The sequence below is a fragment of the Ailuropoda melanoleuca genome, chromosome 2 (assembly GCF_002007445.2).
Source record: "Ailuropoda melanoleuca isolate Jingjing chromosome 2, ASM200744v2, whole genome shotgun sequence".
NCBI classification, from domain to species: Eukaryota; Metazoa; Chordata; class Mammalia; order Carnivora; family Ursidae; genus Ailuropoda; species Ailuropoda melanoleuca.
Window position 1 is genome coordinate 63656739 of NC_048219.1, and position 25520 is coordinate 63682258.

At 47.3% G+C, this 25520-nt stretch overlaps 1 long non-coding RNA gene across 1 annotated transcript; it reads right to left on the bottom strand.

Moving 5' to 3' along the window:
• Positions 1–654: 654 nt before the first annotated feature.
• LOC117801013 lies at positions 655–24519 on the bottom strand. Its single transcript, XR_004623313.1, has 4 exons — positions 24302–24519; positions 8775–8958; positions 7100–7195; positions 655–5559 (listed from the first exon to the last, which is right to left on the bottom strand). It is a non-coding gene; the product is annotated as an uncharacterized LOC117801013 (long non-coding RNA).
• Positions 24520–25520: the final 1001 nt, after the last annotated feature.

Sequence of the window (25520 nt, forward strand, 5' to 3'; positions counted from 1 at the left end):
GAGGCTGAAGCCATTTTTCCTGAGGACAGACACCTCTCTGCCTGGAATCAGGCGTGGCTACCACATGGCCCAATCTCTCCTTTCGTGGTAACTTTTTATTTGGATATAATTTCAAAGTTACAGAAAAATTACAAATACAGTATAAGAAAATACCATGTACCCTTTACCCAGACTCACCCATCACTTACATTTTGCTCTTTCACTGTGTTATTGGTTTTTTTTTTAAAAGATTTTATTATTTATTTATTTGAGAAACAGAGCGAGCGAGCACGCCAAAGTGGGGGGAGAGGGGCAGAGAGGGAGGGAGAAAGACAAGCAGACTCCACGGCCAGCACTGAGCCCAACGAGGGGTTCGATCTCACGACCCTGAGATCAAGACCCTGGGATCATGACCTGAGGTGAAACCAAAAGTCTGACTGACGCTCTACCAACTAAGCCACCCAGGCACCCCTCTTTTTTTCTTAACTTCAAAAGCAAGTTAGATATATTGTGCTCCTTCACCCTTAACTATTTCCTAGAATAAGAACATTCTCATAGACCGAGGGCCACAGAGGGGAGGGGGGTGGGGGAATGGCATAAACCGGTGATGGGTAGTAACGAGGGCACATATTGCATGGTGCACTGGGTGTTATATGCAACTAATGAATCATCGAACTTTACATCGGAAACCGGGGATGTACTGTATGGTGGCTAGCATAATAAAAAATAATAAAATAATATTCTCATATAAACAGTACAATTGTCAACTTTAGGAAATTTAATGTTGATAGAATACTATTATCTAAAACAAATTTCATCAGTTGTCCCCAAAAATGTCCTTTACATCTATTTTTTCCCCAGCCCAGAAACCTGTCAGAATCAGTCACCCATTACAATTGGTTGTCATGTCCATTTAGTCTTTTTAAATTTGGAATGGTTCCTCTGCCATTCTGAGCTCTTTGACTCTTACATTTTATTATTATTATTATTATTATTATTGTTATTATTTTAAGCAGGCTCCACTCCCAGTGTGGAGAACCCTGAGATCAAGACCTGAGCTGGGACGCAGAGTCGGACGGTTAACCCACTGAGCCACCCAGGTCACGCTCCGCCCCTTCTCAGTGTCGCTCACCAGGGCAGGGGATCCGGCCTCAGTAATGCCGGCTCTGAGCTCTGGAAGGGCGAGACACCGCTTCTTTGTGAAGGCTGCCCTCTGCTGGCTATTTCCAACAGCGCAGCTGCTATGCCTCTGCAAGTAGGATTGACAAGAGGCCAGAAGCCCTGAAATACAGATGCTGACACTTTATGGGTTGTGAGAGCTTGGGAAAGTTATTCAGCCTCATTGAACTTCGTTTTCCTCATCTGTAAAAAGAGGGTGACGGTCCCTGCCCTGCTTCACTTACAAGGGGGTTGAGTATGAAGGGTCCCTAAATGTGGTCACATGCTAACGTCTATACTGGCTGTTAGTACTCCTCCATAGGCCCAGCCAGGAGGTCCTTGAGTGCCAAAGCTGCTCTTCCAGACTCACATCCACTGCCTGCAAAGCCCCCAGAGGGTCTCGTCTGCAGCTGCCAAGGCAGAGCTGCCTCCTTACCTGAGGCTTCCATGAACAACAGGTTCCCACGAATCGTGTTGTGAACTTGGGAGGCCTGGGCTTCAGTGTTCCTGTGCCGCGGGTCCGCCCAGGGGTCCCTGCTGGTCTGTGCGCCAGCCCTTACAGCCACATCCACTGGCTGCTGCCACACTGCTGCTCTCAGCCTGGGGGAGCTGTGAGCGTTTCCTTTTCATGGCCGCTGGAGCAGGCGCCCTCCCACCCTCATTAAACCCAGCAAACCTGTCCTCTCATCACCATAGACTTTAGGCTTTCAGCTGCGCTAACCCTGGGGAATTGTGCAAACTCTGTTCTTACCCAGACCTTAGGTCTCGCTCCATATTTTCGTTGGGTCCTTCTGAGAAGCTTAGGTAACCCCACACACATTCCCTCCTGACTGCCTGCCTTCTTTCCTACTTTCAAGAAATATTTATTGAGCACCAACTGTATTCCAGGCTTTGCGCTGGGACTACACAGAAGGATGAACATTAGCCCCACAGAGCTGAGAGTTTATGGGGTAATGGAGAAAAGCAGAGCAGCAATTACATTGCAAATGAGATCCCCGTGCTTCCTGAGGCAGGCCTCTCGTGTCCCATGTGAAGCAGAGCCACACTTAGTACCTCCCACGTGGCCCAGAGCCTCCTTGTTAGGGCTTTATTTTTATTGAGTCTTCTCCCAGGCCACCAGAGATTCATTTCGTAGGCCCCAAGGAGAAGCTCAGAGAAGGAGAATTATGAAAATAAGTAGATCAAGAAAGAGAGAGAGGAGAGAAATATTTCTCGGCATGGAATCAATTAGTTGTTTCTTTTCTTACTTAAATTTATTCTCTGGAGCAGAGGCATCTGCATGCAGTAGGAAACTTGAGCTATTCTCTGGACCATCTGTGGGCTCTTCATGGTCGGGGGGGTCTTAGGATTCTTGGGAACCAGAGAGTCAATGAACGGAGTTCTGAGCCTGCTCAGAGGAATGAGTGTCACACAGACAAACGCTCAGTGTAGGCTGACTTACAGGGGAATTTCACTTGGTAAAGCTGGTGCCCGGGTTAGGCTGTGGGAGGTCAGGCCAGAAGACACTGGTGGGCAGGGAAGCAGCCCCAGCAGAAGGGAAGGCCAGCCTGCCCAGCCCCCCCCCATCAGAAGGAAAATCACCTCTCATGTACAGGAGAGGTACCATTGGCTGACCCATCTGCCTCAGAGGCTGCTTCTCAGGAAAAATTAAATCAAGCATGGAAAGGGCCACGTACCATTTACGTAAAGATGCCCTATATGCAAACAGGTGCATAGGGAAAATGTTGGGGCCAGAAACATGAATAAGGAGTCACTTTACAATGTAATTTTGCAGTGGTTGACTAGGGAGCAAACATGCTTTTCTCCAATTGGATCGGGGCGGGTTAGGACAGAGTGCAGATTAAGCATCCACCATGGTCAGGGCCTGTTTATACTGGTCTGTTCACACCTGCCCTGCTTCCTCATTTGTGTGTATGCTCCATATGCAAAAGATGCTGGGGAAGAATGTGGCATTCACAAAAGCATCATTACATCTCAAAGAACAAGTGGGTGAATAATTAGGTCATCCTGCTCTGCAAAGGGCTGAATGCTATTTGGGAAAGTACACTACAAAATTCCATGAGGGGGAGGACTATGCCGTCTTGTTCATCACTTTACACCCAGAGCCCAGGACCACACCTGGCTGATACTAGGCACATAAAAAAAATTTGCTGCAGTGGAAGCCCACCATGACCTACTTTATTCTATCATCATAATGTAACTTCTCAGGAATTAACAGGACAATAGAGTTCATGTTTTCTCTTGACCATATGCCCCAAGCAATAGTTTGAAACTATGCTGCAATTTCCAGTTTTGTTTTAATTGGTAATTCATAAAATCCTTTAGAAATTCAAACTGTTTAAACAAGTGATTGATGGTAATACTGACAGCATTTAAGCTGTTGCCAGCTGAGTTCCTGATTGACAATGTCAAAACCACCACTGCAGCTAGGGCCAAAATAGTCAGGAATGCCACAAAAATGAAGAGAGAACAAAATAAAATCCCCCAAACTATCCCAGCTATACTTATACAAACAGGTAGTAACTTGTATTTTACTAAGTCCTGAAACCGCCTTGAGGGGCAGGTGAGCAAACAGTACATTAAGAAACCAAAAAGAAGTTAAAATAATAAAACTAGTTTGTCCTGAACCTAGGAAGGCAATACCTTCCAGATCATTCCACATCTGTTTTCCTGGTCCCTTCACATGCTGTTAAAGCAACACCATCCTGATAATAGAAATCCCTGCTATGACTTGATGGTAACTCAGGAGGTCTTGACTGGTGAGGCTGTGTACCTGGGCTCACAGTCTACTCTTAGAGTTATGTGTCTCTAGAGCCAAATTGTCTGGGTTTGAATCCCAATTCTGCCACTTCCTAGCTATGATCTGAGCAAGCTGCTTACCTGGCCCCTGTGTCCTCACTGTAAAAGAGGGATAACAGTACTATCAATCGTTCAACAACTATTTCTTGAGGACCTATTATGTGCCAGGCATCGTCCTAGGTGCTGGGCATAAAACAAGCGCTCACCATTAGGAGGCTTACACTCTAGCGGAGAGACGCAGACAAGTAATGAAGTAAACATACAGTTATGTCGGAGAGTGAGAAGCGCTATGGATGGGAACAAAATGGGTGGGTGAGGAACTGCTGTTTTTATGGGGTTGAGAGAGAGAACGCATGCGCACCCAGCGTGGAGCCCATCACGGGGCTCAATCTCATGACCCTGAGATCATGACCTGAGCTGAAATCAAGAGTTGGACACTTAACCGACTGAGCCACCCAGGCACCCCAAAACTGTGGTTTTTTAATAACATGCTACGATGACCTTGGAACACAGACCCATAAGATGCTGTGATGATTAAATGATCAAATGAACTTAAGCACTTAAAACAGTGCGTGGTACACAGTGAGGGCTAAGTGGTTGTTAGATATTAGGTATTATCAGTGTATGTTAGGTTGTTTTGTACATGTCCGTTTTGGATGAGTAACCAATTCATACCCGACTGCTGGAACTAAGCCACTTGCAAAGGAGCAGCTTCTAACTCAACCTGAGGCGGGAGCCAAGGAAGGCTTGTAGGGATATGTGTGCTTGACCAGGGTGGTTTGGGGGAGGGTTGGCTGGGAGAACGAGGGGGGAAGAGCCAGGGACGGTCCGGGCAAAGGCAATGAGTCACCAAAGAACCGAGAGGGTTCGGATCATCACCATGCTTTGATGGAGCTTGAGAAAGGCAGTTGGGCTTTGACAAAGATCAGACTAAAGGAGTAGGCAGGCACCAGCTCAGGAAGCACCTTTGATGTCCAGCTACAGAGTCTGAGTTTTCTCCTGAAAGCAGGAGGAAGTCATACCTGTGGTGACCTACATGTCAGTCTCCACTCACACTCTTAACTAACAGAACCCCTTTCTTTGGTCAGAATACTGACTCCCCACATGGTCCTGTGCTTCTCAGAGATAACCATGGAAATGCCAGTTCCTTGCCAGTGATTTAGGAGGAGACCCACAAGTCCCGAGGGCAAGTCCTGGGGGGGCCCTGGGAAGGCTTTCCTCCCAGTGACAGACACACAGCCTCCTGCCACTGGGTGTTGAGGGTCTGCATGCAGCAACCCTTGTGCACCCCGAAGGGAGCCAGCCTGGGAATGGCTGAGCAGAGGAAGGAAGTGCGGGGCTTCCAGGCTGGAGACACTGAATTTGCCTATTGGGGGCCACCTTGCCCAGCTTCCTTGTTGGGTGAGACAATTGGCATCTTTTGGCTATGCCAGCTGAGTCAGGGCTTTCTATTTCTTAGAAGTCACAGGACATTAGCATGTTATAGGGCTGCCTCGAGGAGTACAGGATGAGTGAGGGAAAGGCAGCGGCGGAAGGAACACCAGTTGGGAGGCAGCTGTTTCTCTTTCTGGAGGCGTCCACTCTCAGGAGCCTTTCTTCTTCACCCCTGAAAGGTGAGACTATCTTGAAAAGAAAAATACAAAAAGGGTTTACAAAATCAAGTTATTAGCAGTGACCTACAAAAGGACTGACTGGGTTTCTGCTCCGGCCTGTTGCCACTGAAGTGGGGAAGACCTGGTTCTAGTGAAGGTGTGAAGTGAGTGAAGTGAAGTGGAGTGAAGATGACCAAAAGAACCGAGGAGTTTGCTTCCCATACCTACAGAGCCCTCCTACTGTTCACTTGTCTCTCACCTTTGACTGGAATGTAATCCAGAACGGAAACTAGAATCCAAGAGACAGAGACTTTGTCTTGTTTGCTCTGTTCTCAGATTCAACAAATGTTTGTCGAATGAACAAATGACCCCTGGGCCATCACCCCAGGCCCGGCGCACACGGCCCGGCCACCTGCAGCCCTGGCCCCTGCGTACTCCCTGCCTAAAGTGCCCCGCGCCAGCCCTGGGAACTGTCCTCGCCAGTCTGTTGAGGACTCCCAAAGAATAAAATAGTCTGGACGGAGATAACCTTCTGCCACACTCCCCCTCAGAATTCCCGGTGCCGCCGCGCCTGTCTCCGGGAAGGGACGCAAGGCGGTTGTGCTCGTGGCCGGGCCCGGAGCCGGGGCTCGGGCATGGCGGGCGGGCCGGCGGCGGCTACGGGGCTGCGCTCTCTCCCGCGCAGGGCATTTCGTCTGAGAGGGCGGGGCGGTACTCCCAGGCCGCCTCGGGGGGAGAAACCCCGCCCGGAGCCGGCCGCTCTTCCTTCCCGCGGCGGCCCCCCTTGCTCTCGCCCGCGTGCTTCCACGCTCCGCCCCTCGCGCCTCTGTTCCTCTGCCTCCTCCAGGCAAGGGCCCTCTGCCTCTCTCGGTGGCCCTCTTTCCCTCCTACGCTGCTTCCTGGCTTTATTCCTCCCAGCCTTCCCGCCACACTAACCTCTTTGTCTTCCCTTCCTATTCCTCAGATGACACTTGTGTGCGTGCGTGTGTGTGCGTGCGTGTGCCCTCTGTAAGCCCAAAGCTGTCCGCCGGGGCCTTTCCTCCTCCTCGTTTCTTCTGTCTCATCAAAAAAAGGCACCTAACCCGGATTGAAGGTAGCCTCCCCGGCTGGCCGGTGGCTCCGCGTGCGCAGGCGCCCGAGGCGCAGTCCTTGCCAGGGGAGCGCCGCCGGGTGGGGGCGGCCTCTGTGACAGGCGCCCTGGGAGCCACACGCCTGAGTCCGCTCGGGTCCTCCTCCTCCCTCCCTCACCTCTCCAGCCCGTCCCAACTCACAGCTACCGAGACCCCGCAGCGGCTTCAGTCAGCTCTGGGACGGATTCCTGGGTGACCTATACGTGGATGACAATATTTCAACACCCAGGGCCCGTGGGGAGCCCGTGCACACCCCACCCCACCCAGTAATACAAGATAAAATACCTGAGTGCTAAATGTATGTCCCCAAGCCAACCTCAGGGCTACAGTCTTCATTTCCAGGGCCATCGCTACCGGCCTCCACCTTAGCTGGCAGCTCCGCCAGCGCGCACGCTACACATGCACACGCGTGTGCGCACACCCACCCACCCACACACTCACCGCAGGCAGCCCGGCCTCCAGATCTCGTCCTGCCCGGCCCACTCCGCTCAGCTTTCAGGAGCTAAGTAGCGGCCTTCGTTGGCCTATTCTTCCCACCTGCAGGGAGGTAAGGCATTTTGCAGGTTTAAGCTCCTCCCCCGTGTAGAGAAAAGCAACCAAGGTCAAGGTCTCTTAAGAGAAAGAGCCAGAGGTCATCCAGCAGGAGAAGGTAATACTTCTTTTGTGGAAATCAAACAATCCCCGCTCCCTGCCTTTCTGTGTTCTCTGCCCTCCCCTTCTGGTGGAGATTCAGGATGGCCCTCTTCTCTCCCCTGAGCAGAGCCTCCCTTCTTTCCCAGGGCCCAGGCTTTGGCCTCAGCAGCCACTGGCCAGGCACTTCTGCTGGGAGCCAAGGAGAGTCATTCAGGGGCACGCAACACGAGGGGGCTTGTTTGACTCTCTTTGCCCCATTTCTGTTCTGGGCAGCTCAGCAACCGGCCCCCTCTAAATCTGTAGCTACTTTGGGATCCAGCCAGAAGCCTGTCTCCGCCCTTCTTTGCCCATGTGCCAGCCTTCCTCAGCGCCCCTGACCACAGTTCCAGCCCAGTGGAACCATTGCTGGGTTTTGGCTGGATTCATTTTTCAAAGCTTCCAAAAAGAAAGAAAATTCTCTAACTCTGGAAACATAGAAGGAGCTCAGTAAACATAAGCTGAATTGGGTGATGGAAGGAAGGAAGGAAGGGAAGGAAGGACGGAAGAGGGGAGGGAGGGGTGTGTGTGTGTGTGTGAGAGAGAGAGAGACAGGGGTGGGGTCCCAGTCCTGCACACTGAGCAGGTGCAGGAGCAAAACCTCCACAGGGAAAGAGACAGTGTGCCAGGCGGGAGGACCGCGAGCAGAACACGCAGCCAGGAGGAAAACAGGCTGCAGAGTCAGGTAGGAAAACATCAGGGAACACGCGGAAAGGCCACGTTCAGGGCCAGCTCCGGAAAGGGAGGGTCTCCATTGTTTTTTGTATTCCTGGGGCCCCACAGAGTAACAGGTGCTCCAGAAGTGTTTATTAAATAAAGAAAGGAAAACACTTTAACTAGAGAAACACAATTTAAACAGGACGTGGAGATATGACAAGTGAAGCAAAACCACAGCTCAAGGCCGGCTGTGCTAACCATGAGAGCCATTTCGACCTTCCGCTGGGAGCCCAGGAAGCACCGCATCCATCTGACTGACGCAAGGACGTTTGTAATGAGCCCATATGGCAGGATTTGATTGGGTCAGATTTCGCAAGACAAGTGTGCCAGGGATCCAAAGCAGGCCTCTCTGGAGCCATTTGGGGGGAATCTAAGTGACATCTGCCAGGCTGGGACGTGACGCAGCAGGGAAGTCTGGCACACAGAGACCCAGCCAGGGGCTGTCTTGATGCTACTCATCAGAGAGGGGCTTCCTCTGCTACTCCCTGCGGTCTTGGGGACTTCAGAGAATCAAAGCATTTCAGAGCCAGGGAGGACTCTGGGAGTCCTCTGGTCGGCCCCTTGTTTTACAGATGAGAACACTGAAGCCAGAGAGGTTGAGTGACTTACACTCCAGGCTGGCTCTGAGCCTCTTATAAGCACATCTAAAGGGAAGAAAGGGAGAGAGGAGAGTGGGGTGGGGGGGGGCAGAGGAGTGACTAGGAAACACTGTCTTATAACACGCTCCTACCCTGAGCAAAGGTGACTTGTTGAAAGACAGTAAGAGAACCCAGTGTTCGTCTTTCAGCAGGAGGCTCAGCTCTGGGAGGAGAGTGTCCGCCGCCTAGATCCAGGATGCCATTGGCTGTAGGTGGGACCACACATCCTCCTACTTAAGGCTGTTCCATCCTTAGCCAGGAGGTAGGAGCTGGGATCTGGAACAAAATAGCTAACGTTTGTCTGAGTCCTCACACTTGTATTACCTCCCATATCTCTTGTCTCTCCTTCCTTCTATTACAACTCCTGAGTTTTAGCTGGCACGTGACTGCCTGGAATAAAGACTGCATTTCCCAGCTCCTTGTCGCTGAGCTGCCTCTGTGACTAAATTCTCATCAATGGCACGTAAGCAGAGGGATCAGGTGCAGTCTCGGAAAGTCAACTGAAAGCAGTGGTTCTCCAGGGGGAGAGACTGTGCCCCCAGGGGACATTTGGCAATGTCTAGTGACACTTGTGTTTGTCCCACCTGAGAAGGAGGAAGTTAACACTGGCATCTCACGGGTAGAGGCCAACGATGCCGCTAAACATCCCACAATGCACAGGACAGTCCCTCCAATAATGAAATACTGGATGCCAGTAGTACCAAGACTGAGAAACCCCATCTCAAAGGGACAGGTCAGGCTCACCTCATTCCTTCCCCGGTACGCCTGACTGAACTGTAGATGTAAAGGCCAGAGTCTGAACTACCACCTTCGACCATGAGGTGGAAGTCACATGTTAAGGATGATGAAGCAACAAGAGAAAAGTCATCTGGATCCCTGGTGATCCCCAAACTGCCATCCCAGCTGTGGACAGCTCTCTTTATTACCTACAACTAAATCAAGTTCTAGTTCATTTAAGTCTCTATTGCTTTGCTTTTCTGTCACTTACAGCTGAACTTAATTTACTTTTCCCTCTTGCTCTTTTTTCCATTCGTGTCAACTGCAGTGAGCCTCTGCTCACCTAGCCCTTGTTCCTTGTCTCTCCTCCATTTGTACTCCTCAGTTGCTCCCAGGTTTTGCCCCCAGATTTATGTGACAGCTATCTTCATTCATTCGCAGTTTGATCTACTTCGAATTCTGACACCTGCTCCAAGATTCATCTTATTGCAACCCTGAGACTATCAGGTCCTGCTCCTTCCAGATTCCCAGAATCAGGCTCTAACCAGTCCGATGCGTCAGCCGTATCATTTGGGTTCTAAACATTTCTTTGTAACCCAGTTTGCAACATGGAGCCACATTGGCGCTATCGGTAATGACCAGTGTAGTATGTGTGTCAGCCCAGCTGAATGGAGGCTTGACCAATGGGAATGGACCCTGGCCCTTACTCCACACAGGCACTACCAGTGGGGTATCAGCCCTGGGCATATTGCACCAGAAGAATTCATCCATCATCCATGCATCCATTTGTTGAACACCTACATGAGTCATGTTCAAGGCGCTAGCACAGAATCTGCCATGACAATACCCCGGAGGTCTTTGTATTTATCATTATTGTTTACCACAGGCTTAAAAATGACAAACCCTTAGCAACCAAGTAGGATTACCCAGAAAAACAGAGGGGAAGAGCTGCCCTTCTTTTTATATCTCTTTGTGCTTCCTCTTTGCTAGTGTTGAAGAACTTGATATTTATTAGCCCTTTCCTTTCTGGGAATTTCAAGTCTGCTACTGGAGAGCAGAGAAAAAAAGTCATGATGACTCCACAACTATACAAATGAATTCACAGTTTTATAATCACAGTGTCAGGGATCCAAGAGTAAATCATTTGTATTCAAGAGCAAATATTCCAGAACAAGGAGGGGAACTCAGCCAGCATATTTGCTACTACTTGAGACTACTTTAGACATCTTGAGAATATAATAAAATTCATAGAATGAATCATTTCTAGGGGAAAGTGTGCAAGGACCAAAGAATAGTAAAACAAGGAACATCCCAGTGGACCTCTATGTCCTTCAGGTGAACTGGGAGATATAATGAATCTAGTCCCAAATTTCTGAGTCGACTGCAAATCTGATGTGAGGGTGGAAACTTCCAGCTCAAAGTAATTTAGTGTGAGAAGAACAAAGGTGAATCATTTCAACTGTCTTCCTTTTCAGAGTCTTTGTTGATTGAAATAGAGGAGCAAGAATATAGCTGTCATGTTAAAAAGGGGCGCCTGGGTGGCACAGCGGTTAAGCGTCTGCCTTTGGCTCAGGGCGTGATCCCGGCGTTATGGGATCGAGCCCCACGTCAGGCTCCTCCTCTATGAGCCTGCTTCTCCCTCTCCCCCTGCTTGTGTTCCCTCTCTCGCTGGCTGTCTCTATCTCTGTCAAATAAATAAAATTAAATTAAAAAATCTTTAAAAAGGGGCAGGAACTAATGTTATAGATGCCGGGGAGACCAACTTCCAAGATGGACCCCAATATTCCTACCTCCTGGTATTCACATTACTGTGTGGTCTCCTACCACACTGTATTAGAGTTGGTCTGTGTGACCAATAGAATACAATAGAGTGATGGTCAGGAATGACCTGAGACCAGGTCATAAAAGACAAGTGGTTTCTGCCTTGCTCTCTCTCTCCCTTAGATTACTCCCTCTGGGGGATGCAGCCTGTGTAGAGGTCAAGGATCTGAGGCCTGCTGCCACCAGCCATGGGAGTGGTCATCTTGGAAGCAGATCCTCCAGCCCCAGTCAAACCTTCAGATAATCACAACCCTAAACAACCTCACAAGAGACCGTGAGTGTGAACCACTCAGCATATGCTCCCTGACCCACAGAAACTGTGAGGTAATAAATTCTTATTGTTTTATGCTGCTAAGGTCTGGGGTGATATGTTAATGCAGCAACAGACAACTATTATATCCCTTACTGTCATGTCAGTGTATGTTAGAAACTCAGTTAATTCCCATGACAATCTTGTAAAACAGAAATTATCTTCTCCATTTTTGAGGTGTGAAAATTCAGAGAGGTAATTTCCTAGGGTCATAAACTGCCTCAAAGCCGGCTAAACCATGCTGCCTCACTCAGTCACACTTCTCAGAATTTCTCCCTCCCCCTCCCACTGACCTCCAGAGATGAGCCAGGCTGTCCTACCAAGAGGGTCTCCGGTTTAATGATGAGATTATACCATCACAGGGTGGGGGTGGGTGAGGATTGGAAAACTACCCCTGCCTACAAAAATTTTATTCTTACACACCCTGCGAAGCAATTTTGAGAACTTGGTGGAGACAAGGTGAAGTAAATGGCATTTTAAAGCAATGAAAATTGGGCTCCTGAGTGCCTCAATCAGTTAAGTGTTTGACTCTTGGTTTTGGCCCAAGTCATGCTCTCAGGGTCATGATCTTAGGGTCATGAACTCAAGCACCACGTTGGGCTCCACTCTCAGCAGGGAGTCTGCTTGAGATTCTCTCTCTCCTTCAGCCCTCTCCACCTCCCCTCCACCATGTGTGTGCACTCTCTCTCTCTAAAATCAATCAATCTTTAAAACAATGACAAATAAATGAAATAGCTAAAAAATGGGCAATGTTTCTAATTAGATTCAGAAATCTGGTGGACAAATAACAAGACCTCCACTGAGACAAAGGGTTGTTGGTGTCATTTGTGGGTCTATGACAGACACACCATGGGGAAACGGCTGAGGCCCTAAAAGCTTGGACACCTCTGGCTGAATGGATTTCCTTCTCAACTCATCTTGAGGGCCCAGGTGCCATCCTGAAGGACCTGAGGTCCTAAGCCCTGTCCCTCCATCTAACTCAGGAGAAAGGCAGCCTGGAGGGATTTTTCTGCCTGTTCGAGAAGGGACCCAACCTAGGTTCTGCGGGATATCATTAGCAATATATCTTTTTTTCCTCAATTCCCCACACTGTGGGAAGTAAAAGGGCATAATTTCCTTTGAGCTAATGTCTTGGGCCAATAAATCAGATTGATTCTGAGTTTTGTTTTTAAGATTTTATTTTTAAGTAATCTCTATACCCCACAGGGAGCCCAAATCACAACCCCAAGATCAAGAGTCATGCTCCACCGATGGAGCCAGCCAGGCACCCCGATTCTGAGCTTTTTGATGTAGTTTTGAGATCTGCTCAAGGATTTAAATTAATGCTGATAATGGAAGCCGGAAGCCGTGAAGTGGACTAACAAGAGTGTGAACGCCTAAATCCCAAGCTAGCGCTTCTCAAATTTTAATGCAAATGAATCACTTGGCAGACCTTATTAAAACGCAGATTCCAGCTCAGTGCACTCCAGCTCAGCCTCTCCCTGCGCCACCAGCTCCCCCACACGTACCCCAAGCCATGAATTGCACCCCGCGAGCCCTATTTCCCTCCCTAAAAAAACCCGACACTCCACCCTCCCTGAAGGAAAAAAAAAAAACCAAAAAACAACTACAGATTCTGAATCCAGCAGGTCTGGTCTGGGGGAGGTCCCAGAGCCTGCTTGTCTGTCTGGCACACGGGCTCTGCTGACGCTCCTAGGCCACGGTCACTGCTGTAGTAGGAATGGGCAGAAAGCATTTGTTCTTAAACTTGGCTACAAATGAGAATCGATGGATGCCCGGGCCCCAGCCCCAGAAACTCTGCCTTCCTTGGTCTCAGGAGCATCCTGGGCGTCAGATTCTAGCGTGTGGCAGGATTTCAGGACCCCCGGTCTAACAAGCCTGTCTCCAGTTGCTGGTTCCCTCCTGATTCCTTTCCAAGGAGCAGCGGCTACAGTGCAGAGTAACCGTGAATCTGGGGACAGGGGCCTGGCCCAGTCCTGCTGCTCTCCTCGTGTTTGCCTTCCCATCCGGACGGGGGCAATGCCCCTTGCAGAGTTGTTGTAAGGATGAGGCCCGTCCGCATACCCATGGAGACCTCAGAATGGGGCCTGGCATGATTTATCACTTCATTATTACTCTCAACTGCCGAAGGATTAAAATTAGTTAAACTTTAGTAGATGGTTTTGCATTGTTGTGCCCACGAGTGGGGAAATGCCTTTGTTTGTTGAGAACTTGGAAGGAAGAGATGGGGGGAGGTTCAAGACCTGCTCCCCCAAACTGGGTCACTGAAAGCAGAATTAGGACACTACAGGACAACTCCTACTTCCACATGGTTGTTCTGGAAGCATTTATGGAGTGCCCACTGTGTACAGGGCATTGTGCTAATGATGAGGGAACAGAAGGCAGGCTGAAGACAAAGACTAAGATGACACCCGGCAACCTCCCCCTACCCCCCCCTTGGGTGGGACATCTGTGACATTCTTCCAGGAAGCCCCCGCCCATCTTAATGCTAATGCCTCGCTAGAGGGATTCTTCTAAATTTAACACATGAAAGTACTTTCTTAACCTCCCTTTTTCCTTACCTCCCCCAATCCCAAAGTATATAATCAGCCTCCTCTCACCACCCGGGGCAGCAGCTCTCTCTGCGCACAGGTTCTGTTCCCCTGCTTTAATAAACCACTACTTTGCACCAGAGACGCCTCAAGAATTCTTTCTTGGTCGTTGGCTCCGGATTCCATCCCGCTGAACCTCACCAATATTCCAAAACCACATCATATGGCGCCCGAACATGGGGCTTTGAGTCTTTACATCTGGACTCTGAGCTTCGGTGCAAAATTGGTGAGTAGTTTCTCTATGCTTCCTTTACTCTCATTCCAGGGGCTCTTCAAGGAGTACGGTCTTGCGGGAACACTTAACATGTCGATTGCTCAGGCTGCAACCCTCTAGCCCACGGCTACTCTATGGAGAGGAGAAAGTCGGCCTTCTGGCTGAAAGTGAGTACCCTGGCCGGGATGGTAATAAGGCCCAGAAACCTGATGCCCTCTCTTTATTCCTGTCATTATACAAAGTCATCTGTCTTGGGCATGGGACAGCCACCTAAGTGACTAGCACGGCTGCCAATCTTAAGACCCTTGTGTGAGGTTTCTTCCTGATCCATCTAAGGTGATCCCCTCCACATCCCTGGTCTAGCCACTTCTGCGAGACCTCCACTCGGAGCTGGCTGAACAGTATCCGATGGAATTACAACCCAACCGGGGACCGTTTCCTGGGGAAGCTGGCTGTAAGGACCATGTGTATTGGAATGTTGCTTAGACCATGATGGATTTCTATCTTTACTAGTTTTCCATCAATGTCCTCTACTAACTATTAAATCTACAAAATTTGGTAATATTCCCTTGCAGAGCTTTTCTAGTGTTCTCCATGGGTTTAAAATGGCAGGTTCTTCAAGGATGGGAGCTCCTTCAGTCCCCAAGGATTCTCTCTTGGGATGCCTTTTAACCCACTGGAAACAAATTTGGATTGCAAAACTTAGGCAAGTATTGGTCTCCTGTAACACTGTATGGCCTCAGTGGGATCCATCATTAGATGTCTTCTGGGGCAAATGGACCTAAGGTACCTTCATTGCGCGTACCTAGGCCTTCGTTGCTCTACACCAGCACCTCAGTGGCCTCTTGCAGAACACATTTGGCTAGTAAACTCCCCTGACGTTGGATGGTAGTTACTTAAGTAGGCCTCCTCCTGGTAGGTTGCTGGGGGAAACACAGGCCACCCCAGACAAAGGGGACTCTTGACTCTCTTCTCTCACTGCTTCTTCTAACAGATGTGGGGGCTTCTCCCTCACTCACTCCCCAGGTTAGTGGCTATAACTGGAGCCATCTGTCGTTAGTCTACATCAGGACGGGGACTTTGAATATTCATTCCCAAGCAGCTGCCAAAACTTTGTTTCGGGGAAATTCCCTGTCTGCTCTGGCCAGACATGGACTGCCTCTCCCCGCTTGTTGGCGGGAAAACACGGCGTCTGCTCCTCTGTTGGAGCTGATGGGCTCAAAAACCGGGAACCCCTTCTCTGCCTTCTGGGGGCACTTTGTCTCCTCTGTCTCCCCCTCCTCCTTCCTTCTGCACCACCTGGGGTGTGGCCTGCACAACTGGCTTCTGTACCATCCTCAGTGCCTCGGGCATCATGGCTCCTCCTCCTCCTCTCACCATCGAGGAGCAAGAAGAGCACCCTGTGGACTTAACACCAACCACTCCAGATTCCCCACCAGTGTCTCAGGTAAAAATTGACGATGGGGAGGATCCAGGTGGAACATAATTCAGTATCTAAGTTGGTCGGTTTAATTAAGATAGACATGTCTTTAAAGTTATCAGGCCTAAACGTGAAACTTTTATTCTGTTGAGGTTTACTGAAGGTCAAACTAATGTTACCTCTGTTGCGCGTTGTTAGTAAAAAGATGACTACAATGATGGTTAATTGTCTCAGAGTTCTCATGGGTAATTGTTAAAACAGCTTTCAAAGTCTTTGGTAACCTGAATCTTTAAAGTTTTGCTTGGGTGATAACTGGGACATACAGGTCTTTTCCAAATGGGATACAGTATTGAGTCAATGATTACTGGATGTAGGTGTGTGCTTTTGACTACTTACTGCAAAAAAAACTAAGGATATTTAAATCTGTTGGTAAACATGTTTTGTGCTTAATTGATTCATAAATTTGCCATCTAAAGGCTTTGTTTTAACAATTCACAGTTGGGGGCGCCTGGGTGGGCACAGCGGTTAAGCATCTGCCTTTGGCTCAGGGTGTGATCCCAGCGTTCTGGGATCGAGCCCCACATCAGGCTTCTCCGCTAGGAGCGGGCTTCTTCCTCTCCCACTCCCCCTGCTTGTGTTCCCTCTCTCGCTGACTGTCTCTCTCTGTCAAATAAATGAATAAAATCTTTAAAAAAAAATTAATTAAAAAAAAACAATTCACAGTTGGTTACTACTTAATCTTCACTGGAGACTAAGGTTTCCAAAGAATGCAAATTTCTACTAAATGTAATGAAGACTGATGGAAATAAGAGAAACAACTCTATGTAGAAAAGTAGAAGATTTTTGTTGAAGGTAAAAGAAGGTAACTTTGTCCTAAATAAGATGGTTGTTTGGAAAGACGGCATGGAATAAAATCTGAATGCAAAATAAAGTTGTAGATGTTTGTGAAGGGAAATCCTTGGAAAGGAATTTTAGGTGTGGTCGGGACGGACTAAGATTGAAATCAATGTGTTTTTAAAGTACAGTGGTATAAGATATATAAGTTTGCTTCTGTTCAAAAAGACAAAGTTTTCTTGAATTAATTTACCTGCTCTTAAAAAGAAATGTAAACAGTTGTTTTCTTTGTCCAGAAAACCAGTTTCTATGTTTTGTCATTATCAGGTCTTCGATCACATGGCTAAAACTTCTCAGTATTAAGGGAGCTAAGTTCTGCTAACAGCTGTAGAACCCTACATATTTGCCTTTCAAATCTTATTGTCACGTTGGTGAAATAAAAATAGGGTTTTGTATTCTGTAGTCCTATTCAGGCATGTATGTGCTTTAAACTTTTCTAAGGTTATAACAAACTTCCCAAGATTTAAATTGTAAGTGAAGTCTCTTTAACTCATTAGGCCTTTTTCTTTGGTATGCTAAGTTACTCCGGAAGTACTGTTAAACAAATGATAAGCCTTAGGTTACCTTTAGGTAAATGCTATAACTATTCTAGAGATAATGCGCAATTCCTGAAAGTTTAATGTATTAGTATAAGGTCATCATCACTTGATATTCTGGCTGTCGGCAGTGTTACGGGTCATAGAAGTAATATGATTTCCTTGCCAGCTGTATCTCTAACCACGTCCATTCTGAGTTTTTGTCATTTATAATTGTTCTTATTCTCTGGTAAAATGAGTTTCATCTTCAAGGAGATTCATATAAATTACTTTTAGACTTTATAGAATCCTAAAACTGAAATGGGTAAGAATTTCTAGAACTAAACTAAAGCTGCATTCAGACTTAACAAGAATTAGTAACATGGGACTAAATGAACTAAAAGATGATACTGTTGTAACTTGTTTGAAACATTGCTTGTTCTCTAATGTTTGCTCTTCCAGATCGAGGAAACTTCCTTAAGACATCAGTGATACAGAGAAATAATAATAAGAAAGCTAATTAAAGCATTTAACTTTTCTCTCTACCTGAACCCTCTGAAATTAAAAAGGTCTCAGTAAGTATTGTTTCTTCCATGGCAGTCATAATCATTTGCGTAAGTTCATTAAGAATCTATGCTCCTTGTAACAGGACACCATTGGAAACATTGGTTATTTTACCCAGGCTTTGACTGGAATGTCATATTTAAGAGACATGTATAGACTCAGATATGACCAAACAGCTTTAAGGAACTAAGGTTGACTTTATGAAACCTGGAGCAATAAAGCGCCTTGGAACTGTTGGCCTGATACCTTGCTTACAGAGTCAGCAGCCTCACCAGGTGAGTAAAGAATGTCACTTCCTGGCAGGCACAGGAGCCTCAGGATATATGTGGGACCTTGTGAAGAGGAATCCGCCCAAATCTACAGGTATTGCAGGCACGTCTGATGGCAAGATGGCTTGGCTTCTGGCCTGGAGAGGCTATTAAAAGTTCAACCTGGAGATTCCTTTTAAATCTCCAGCAAAGCAGATTCTAAAAGATCTATGTGATCAGTCACTATTCTTGCTGTGCTTATGTAAATAGTTAGGCCAAGTTTGTTAAAACTGGACTTGCTTTTCAAATAATTTAGTCCTGATTTGGCTATCTCTGGAAATGAAGGTTACTTTAGAGAGAAAAATTATGTTTAAATAACTCATCTTTGTGGATGTTAAATTCTAGACCTGATTGTCCCTAAATGTTTGCTTAAGCAAGACTACTTGAGGTAAACTTCAGAGAAACAGCTTTTTCTATTTATACAAAGTGGCTCACATAGATAATCTTCGTGCTTTTTATTCTGTGGGGCTAATAACAGACCCCATGGGCATATAATTATTTGAACAACTGGGAAATGGGATAGATTCCCCAACAATTGCATAACTCGACTATCACCCTGACCAATTCTATGTGGCTGGGTTAATGAAACTGGTTCTTAAAAGCCAGAGCATACCCCACTCTATAGGGTTAACTATGGGCTTGTGGAGATAATGGATGACCCCACTTTCCTTGTGATTGGATTGGATGATGACTTGGGGATGCCCTTATCTCTTAACAAGTCTTCCCCATTTGCCATTATTAATTGATACTTTAAGGTAGTAAGGCTAGACCTCAAAGAGGGCTTCTTAATGGCTTCATCCCGTGTAGTTAACATTTATCCCAGAAGCCACCTCCATGGATGTACAATTACGAGGAGAGGCTTTGGCCAAGCATACAACAGCCCTCCTGGTAAAAGGAGCCTCAGAGCTCACTATGGGACAGTCTGACTGTAATGACTTCACATCAGGTCCAAGACAGAAGCCACCAATGGATGATGGGACGCTGACTTATTAAATACCAGGCTACACTTACAGATATGCCTGAAATTATACTTGAAACCTGTCGAACTTTAAACCTAGCTACTCTTACGCCTGGACCTGACCATTGTACTTCTATAGAGCATAACTGTTCAGAGGTTATTGATCTTGCTTATTCTATTTGACCAGATTTAAGATGCCCTTATTGAAAATACAAATGACGGTTGGTTTACTAATGGCAATGGTTTCATGGAAAAGGGAATTAAAAAAAAGAAAAACTGGGTATGCTGTAGCGCTCACTCGTGCTTTGCAATTGGCAAGAGCCTTAAATATACTGACTCCAAATATTCCTTTCTAGTCTTAACATGCCCATCGAGCATTTTGAAGAAAAGGGGATTATTATCAAGCTATAACTCTTATCAAATACGGGCCTGAAATTATTGCACATATGGCCCTCAAACTAAGTAGCCTTTGAAATCCTGACTGCAGTTCAAGGAGGCCCAGTATTATATGACTGGCTCCTGGCTAGTGCCCAATGGCTATGCGACTCTAACCTGTGTCCATAGCTTCCCCCTTGCTGGGTAAGCCACTGGACTCTGGGTTTTGCTGGATGCACGGGTGCGTTATTAAAACCATTACCAACCCAGCCAGCCTCCCAAATTTAAAACCATGGTGGACATGTTCTGTGTCTCATTGGTATGACCACCTAGCATCTGTCTTTGTTACCTCTCTGAGACTGGAGAATGTTTGGCACATGGAAACTCTTTAAGTACATGGTCAGAGCCCTAAATGACACTCAGAATAAATAGCATTTCTCTATTAAATACAAAGTAATACAAATATGTAAAGCAGCTTTACAAAACAGAATGGCATTAGATGTTTTAACTGTTGCACAAGGCTTTGTATACATTTCAGATTACCACGAAAATACTTCTGGGTTTCTACCTGACAGGAATGCTCAAATTGATGCTTTAAATGATCTCTTTCCTTTAGTGATTGCTTTAAACTCCTGGACTGAAAGAAAATTATCAAAGATCAACTATCAAAGATCTTTTATTCTGACTTTTTCTGATATTAACCTTATTTTGCTGTCATTTCCTGTGTCTCCCTGCCTCATGTCAAGACTCCCTCACTGCCATAACTCCAGCTAAGAGACGGTTTTTCTACACAAGGACGTTCATATATGTTGACCTGCGCTGGATTCACCTGCCTCCCCTTTCATAACTCCCCTGTATGTTCCCCAACTGACCAATATTAACCCATAGGGAGGGACATCTCTATGCCCCTATTCAGCAAGAAGACATTACAAAAGATGAGACCTTCCACCTTCAACAACCTTAAAGATTTAAGGGTCAAANATGGTGGGGGGGGGGGGGGATGATGAGGGACCAGAAAGGTAGCTGAAGACAAAGCATAAGCTGACACCCTGCAACCTTCCCCCACCCCTGGGTGGGACATGTGTGACATTCTTCCAGGAAGCCCCCAGCCATCTTAATGCTAATGCCTTGCTACAGGAAAAACAACCTTAATGGCAATGCCTCTGTATCCTGTGAGTCGTCTTTAACATATGAAAGTACTTTCTAAATCTCCCTTTTTCCTTACCTCCCCCAACCCCATAGTATATAATCAGCCACCCCTAACAACCCGGGGCAATAGCTCTTTCTGCCCACGAGTCTGGCCCTGTGCTTTAATAAACCACCATTTTGCATCGAGACGCCTCAAGAATTCTTTCTTGGTCGTCAGCCCCGGACTCCACCCCACCAAAACTCACCTATATTCCAAAACCACTTCACCCCCAACCCTGGAGTCCCCCACCCCAGACAGAATGTATAGGAATGTTCTTAAAGTGATGTGGGCTGATAGAAGCCCTACAGCCTCACATTTGAAGCACTTCAGAGTCTTTGCCCCACTGACTCAATCTGTCTCTCCTGCCAGGTCAAGCCCATTTCCTGCATCCATTCACACTCTCCTGTCTGACTTTGCTCAATTGCACGGTACATGGGAGCCAGGATGCCATCTGCGTCTCGCGCCCCCAGAGACCAGTGCAGAGCCCGGCCCAAGACTGGTCAGGCTTGGCCTTTATCCGGCCATCTCGCCAGCAGATGGTGACTGCCCCCTACAGGATGGTCCTACATCCTTCCCAGAGCTCTGCTGGGAAGCCGTTTGGCCGCCCAGTCAACCCAGCTGAGGCCCAGAAGTGGTGCGGCCTCCCCGCAGACACACTATACCTGCTGCTACCCCAGTTTCCCTTTGTGACGGGACCCTTGTCTCTGCACACCAGCCTACTAGTCTGAGACTTTGAACCAGCTCTTCCCAAGCCCTCCCTTTTGGGGATTGGATCATGTTCCATTTCTCCTCAGCTGTGATTCTTGTCCTCTCGAGAACAGGCTGATGGCACAGAACCAAGGACCTGACCGCAGGCTTCTCCGCTAGCACCTTCTGCGCTAGCACCGCAGCCAAGGCCGGGTTAGCCAGACCCTTCTTCACACGATGCCCTGGATTGCTCAGCCTCCGTCGTTTTCTAGCGCTTTTCCTAGCGCGCCCTGTCTGTCCTGCCTTCTCCCTCACATTCCCCAGGCCCTATGCTCATGCCCGCCAATAGCCTTGCACAGGTCGGCCCCAGGTTAGAGAGTTTTCAAATGTAGCCTTCCTCCTTCATTCCCCCCTCCGACTGTAACCTCTCTCCCCCCTGAAGTCCCGGACTGCCTGCACTCACTCGGAGAACTCCTGACCTTGCATCACAGTGTTTGTGTGCCTGTGATCATTTCTGTTAGGCTGTAAACCAGGCTCACATGTGTTTTCTTTGTATCTCAGGTAGGCCCTCAGTCACTGCTTGCTGAAGAGGTGAAGCGGCCGAGGAAAACACCGAGCACAAATGAAGTTCGATGGTCTCCCTGACACTTGGGCCCCACCCCACTCAGCCTGCCTGCCACCCCCTAAGTTAATCATTCTAAAGCACGGTCATCCAAAGCACATGCGGAAGATACTAGAAGCTCCCCATGCCCGCAGCATTAAATCCACATTCCTCATCCTGAATTAAGTCGTCCCTGGGAGCCTTTGCCACATGTGGCTTCAATCCCACCTGTCCCGCCTCGTCTCCTGACTCAACTCCTCACTCCCAATAGTACTTCTATAAGGGCCGATTTGTCCCTCTTTTCTATCTTAATGTCTAGCTTTCTTCATCCTGGAAAATTTTATTTCCTTTCCTCCTTACCATCTTGCCGTCTATGTAGTTTGGTTATTGGTCTGGCTAATAACTTGGTGCTAAGATTTTTTAGGATGAGAAGGGCCATCATTTAAATGGTGAGAGATTTTTGTCTGGCAAAAAAATCCTTGTTTTGGAAAACTATGCAGTCGCACACGTGAAAACAAGAATCCACCCAAGTTTCTTGGGACAGAACTGTGAGGAAATCATGAAGCTGAAGGTAAATGTTTGCAGTTTTCAGTCTGAGAGGCTGGGTGTTGTTTGGTAACATATATGATGTCTACAGTCCAGTGGGAGCTGGGTAGGGAGATGGATAATGGGTCTTGGGTTGCAACAAATTTAGCTGATGCTGTATCTGAACTTTGGTTTGTTCCTGCAGAGTGCAGATGTCTTTACTGGGAGTTGCTTGCTAACAAAAGCAAACAGTTGTTACATACTTACGATGTGCAAGGCTTGAGATAAAACCTTGCAAGGATTAACTCCTGTAATCGTCACAATTTTGGGATTTTTTCAGATGAGGAAAAGAAGGCTCCACAAAGTTGAGCATGTCTTGCAAGAATCCCAGCCAAGATGTGCACACCAGGAGTCTGACTCCAGAGTCTGCTCCACATCTCAGCATCTTTGTTTTGTAAAAAATCTCAAGCTTTTAAAACTTTTTGGGGTGTGCTTATGATGAATATAGTCATTTATACTTATTACTTGGGAATGCAAACTCAAAAACCTACTGGTTGGAGTGCCCATCACACTTCGCCATTGGCTTTCATATGCTGTATTGCATTACTCGCTTATTGCTTCATTTTCATTGGTCGTATTTCTCCCAAGAAATTTGAAGTCTCTTTGGATTGTGATTTAAACTTTCACTCTGTATCCCACAGTAGGCTCACGTATATCCTTAAATAAGCACTGAGTTGAATTAAACCAATACTCCAACCTTCTCCCTCTGAGGCAAAGCAAAGCTAGTGAAAATACATAACAGCACATCGATTTCTAGACTCTCTGGGGCAGGCTGGAGCTGCTACCAAGCACTGCAAATACAACAACATAGTAACTTAAAAATAATTCTTCCAGGGGTGCCTGGGTGGCTCAGTCGTTGGGCATCTGCCTTCGGCTCAGGGCGTGATCCCGGCGTTATGGGATCGAGCCCCACATCAGGCTCCTCCACTATGAGCCTGTTTCTTCCTCTCCCACACCCCCACCCCCCAGCTGCCTGTGTTCCCTCTCTGGCTGGCTGTCCCGCTGCTTGTGTTCCCTCTCTCGCTGGCTGTCTCTCTGTCAAATAAAATCTTTAAAAAAAAAAATTCTTCTGTACAAACATGAAAAGTGTTACTGCAGCCTCCCAGAGGTGTATAATGGATTTGAACTTTAAAACCCCAAAATGAAGTTGTATTTAATTTAGGGTTTTGCTGTCCAGGAAACTCAAAACTGCCCCTGGGCGATCAGCTTGCTTGGCAGTGGTTATAGTGCGTGCTTTGGCTCCCTCTGCCGACAGGAAGGATTTTTTTTTTTTTGAGAAATTCTTAGTCCAGGGTATATAATGGCTGCTGTATACTGCATGTACTGCCTGAGAAGATTCGTCTCAGGGTTAGAAAAGGTTTAGGAAAATTTACTTTCTCCCCTAATGGCAACTAAATACATATTTTAATTCCTTTTACACACTAATATTGCTGCCTCTGAAGCTAGGTTCACTATAAACCGCTTACTAATTGTCACAGAACACACACACAGCTTGTTCCGCTGTCCCAGTCTTCTAACTGCAGGGGGTAAAAAGTAGAACCTTGTGTGCTGGCAGGGTTTGTCACACAAGCCTCGTTTCCCCATATCTGTTAACCCTGTATCTTGGTAATGTTTTCCATGACAGGACAAGGACGTTTTGGTCTCAACTAGTGAGAGGAATCAAATATCCAGAATTCTTAGTATAATTCATCAAGTGGAATTAGGAACACCCACATCTTTCCCTAGCACGTTGTGTCTTTCCCCATACCCCCCTTCCCAGAACTTTTATATAAATTGTTACTTAGTTGCATCAGTGACTGACCATTGGAGAGTTGGCTCCAACACTCCCACGCAGAATTCCTCTGTATGGTGTTCCCACCAGGGTACTTACTGATGCATCTCTTCCCCTGTTCGTCATGTTCGCCTCCAAGGACCAGTGAAGACTGAAGTGCTGCCAGTGGCTTGTAGAGCTCAACTGCAGAGTTCAATAAAGATTTGTTTTTATAAAAATGATTAAAAGTCGGGGTGCCTGGGTGGCTCAGTCATTAAGCGTCTGCCTTCAGCTCAGGGCGTGATCCTGGCATTATGGGGGCTCCTCTGCTGGGAGCCTGCTTCTTCCTCTCCCACTCTCCCTGCTTGTGTTCCCTCTCTCGCTGGCTGTCTCTTTCTGTTAAAAAATTTAAAAAATAAAAATGATTAAAAGTCATACTCTATTTTGTGGGCTAGTTTTGCGTTATGTGAGAATTCCTTGATGTATGCCAAGATGTGTTTATTTCATTAATCTTAAAGGGGGCATAACAATACTATACATGAAATGTTTGTTGTCAAGGAACGTTACTTATATTACAGTGGAATGAACCAGGCCTGGCAGCTGTCAGGGTTCTGCCACTTACTGTTTGGAGAGGCAATCTACCCTGGGCCCCCTTGCACACTCCTACCACATACGCTAAGAATTCAAGGCCCTGCTCACTTGGGCCATTTCTCAGAGTTGTGCTTGCAGTGAGCAAACTTGAGGGATGAGGGTGTCTCCCCATGGGACAAAGAGAAGGCTTGCTTACTGCTTGCTCTATAATGGTGGGTTCCCCAAGTTTAACATTCCTTTCCTGTAACGCAACCCCTTTTGTTTGCAAGTATCCATCTGGGCCCATCTGCTTCATTCCTGTGAGAATGGGGTTCGGAAAACCAACACAAACATGTTGCTGCTGCTTTTGCTTTAACAGTCATTTCTGACCCAGAGTTCTCTCGCGTGCTCGGTCAGTATCCGTGAAACTGACAGGCTGACCAGTTACCCTGCAAGGAGGGTAAAATCTCAGATTCTTCACAGTTCTTGGTACTTACTAGCTGGGTGTCCCTACACAATTAATTTAACCTTTCTTAGCTGCGGTGTCCCGTCTTTACAAAAGGGACGAGAGTACCTGGCTCATGGCACTGTTGTGGGGTTAAATTGAGAATGGGAAGATCCCTACCACACTAGATTCTTCCTGGGAGCTCCCCTTCTCTCTTCAGAACACTGACGGAGACTACCTTGCTTTGACACCTGATGATGCCAGGCAGGGACGAACGACGTGGAACATGGTGTGGGCTGTAGCTGAGCGTGGTTTGGCGCAGAA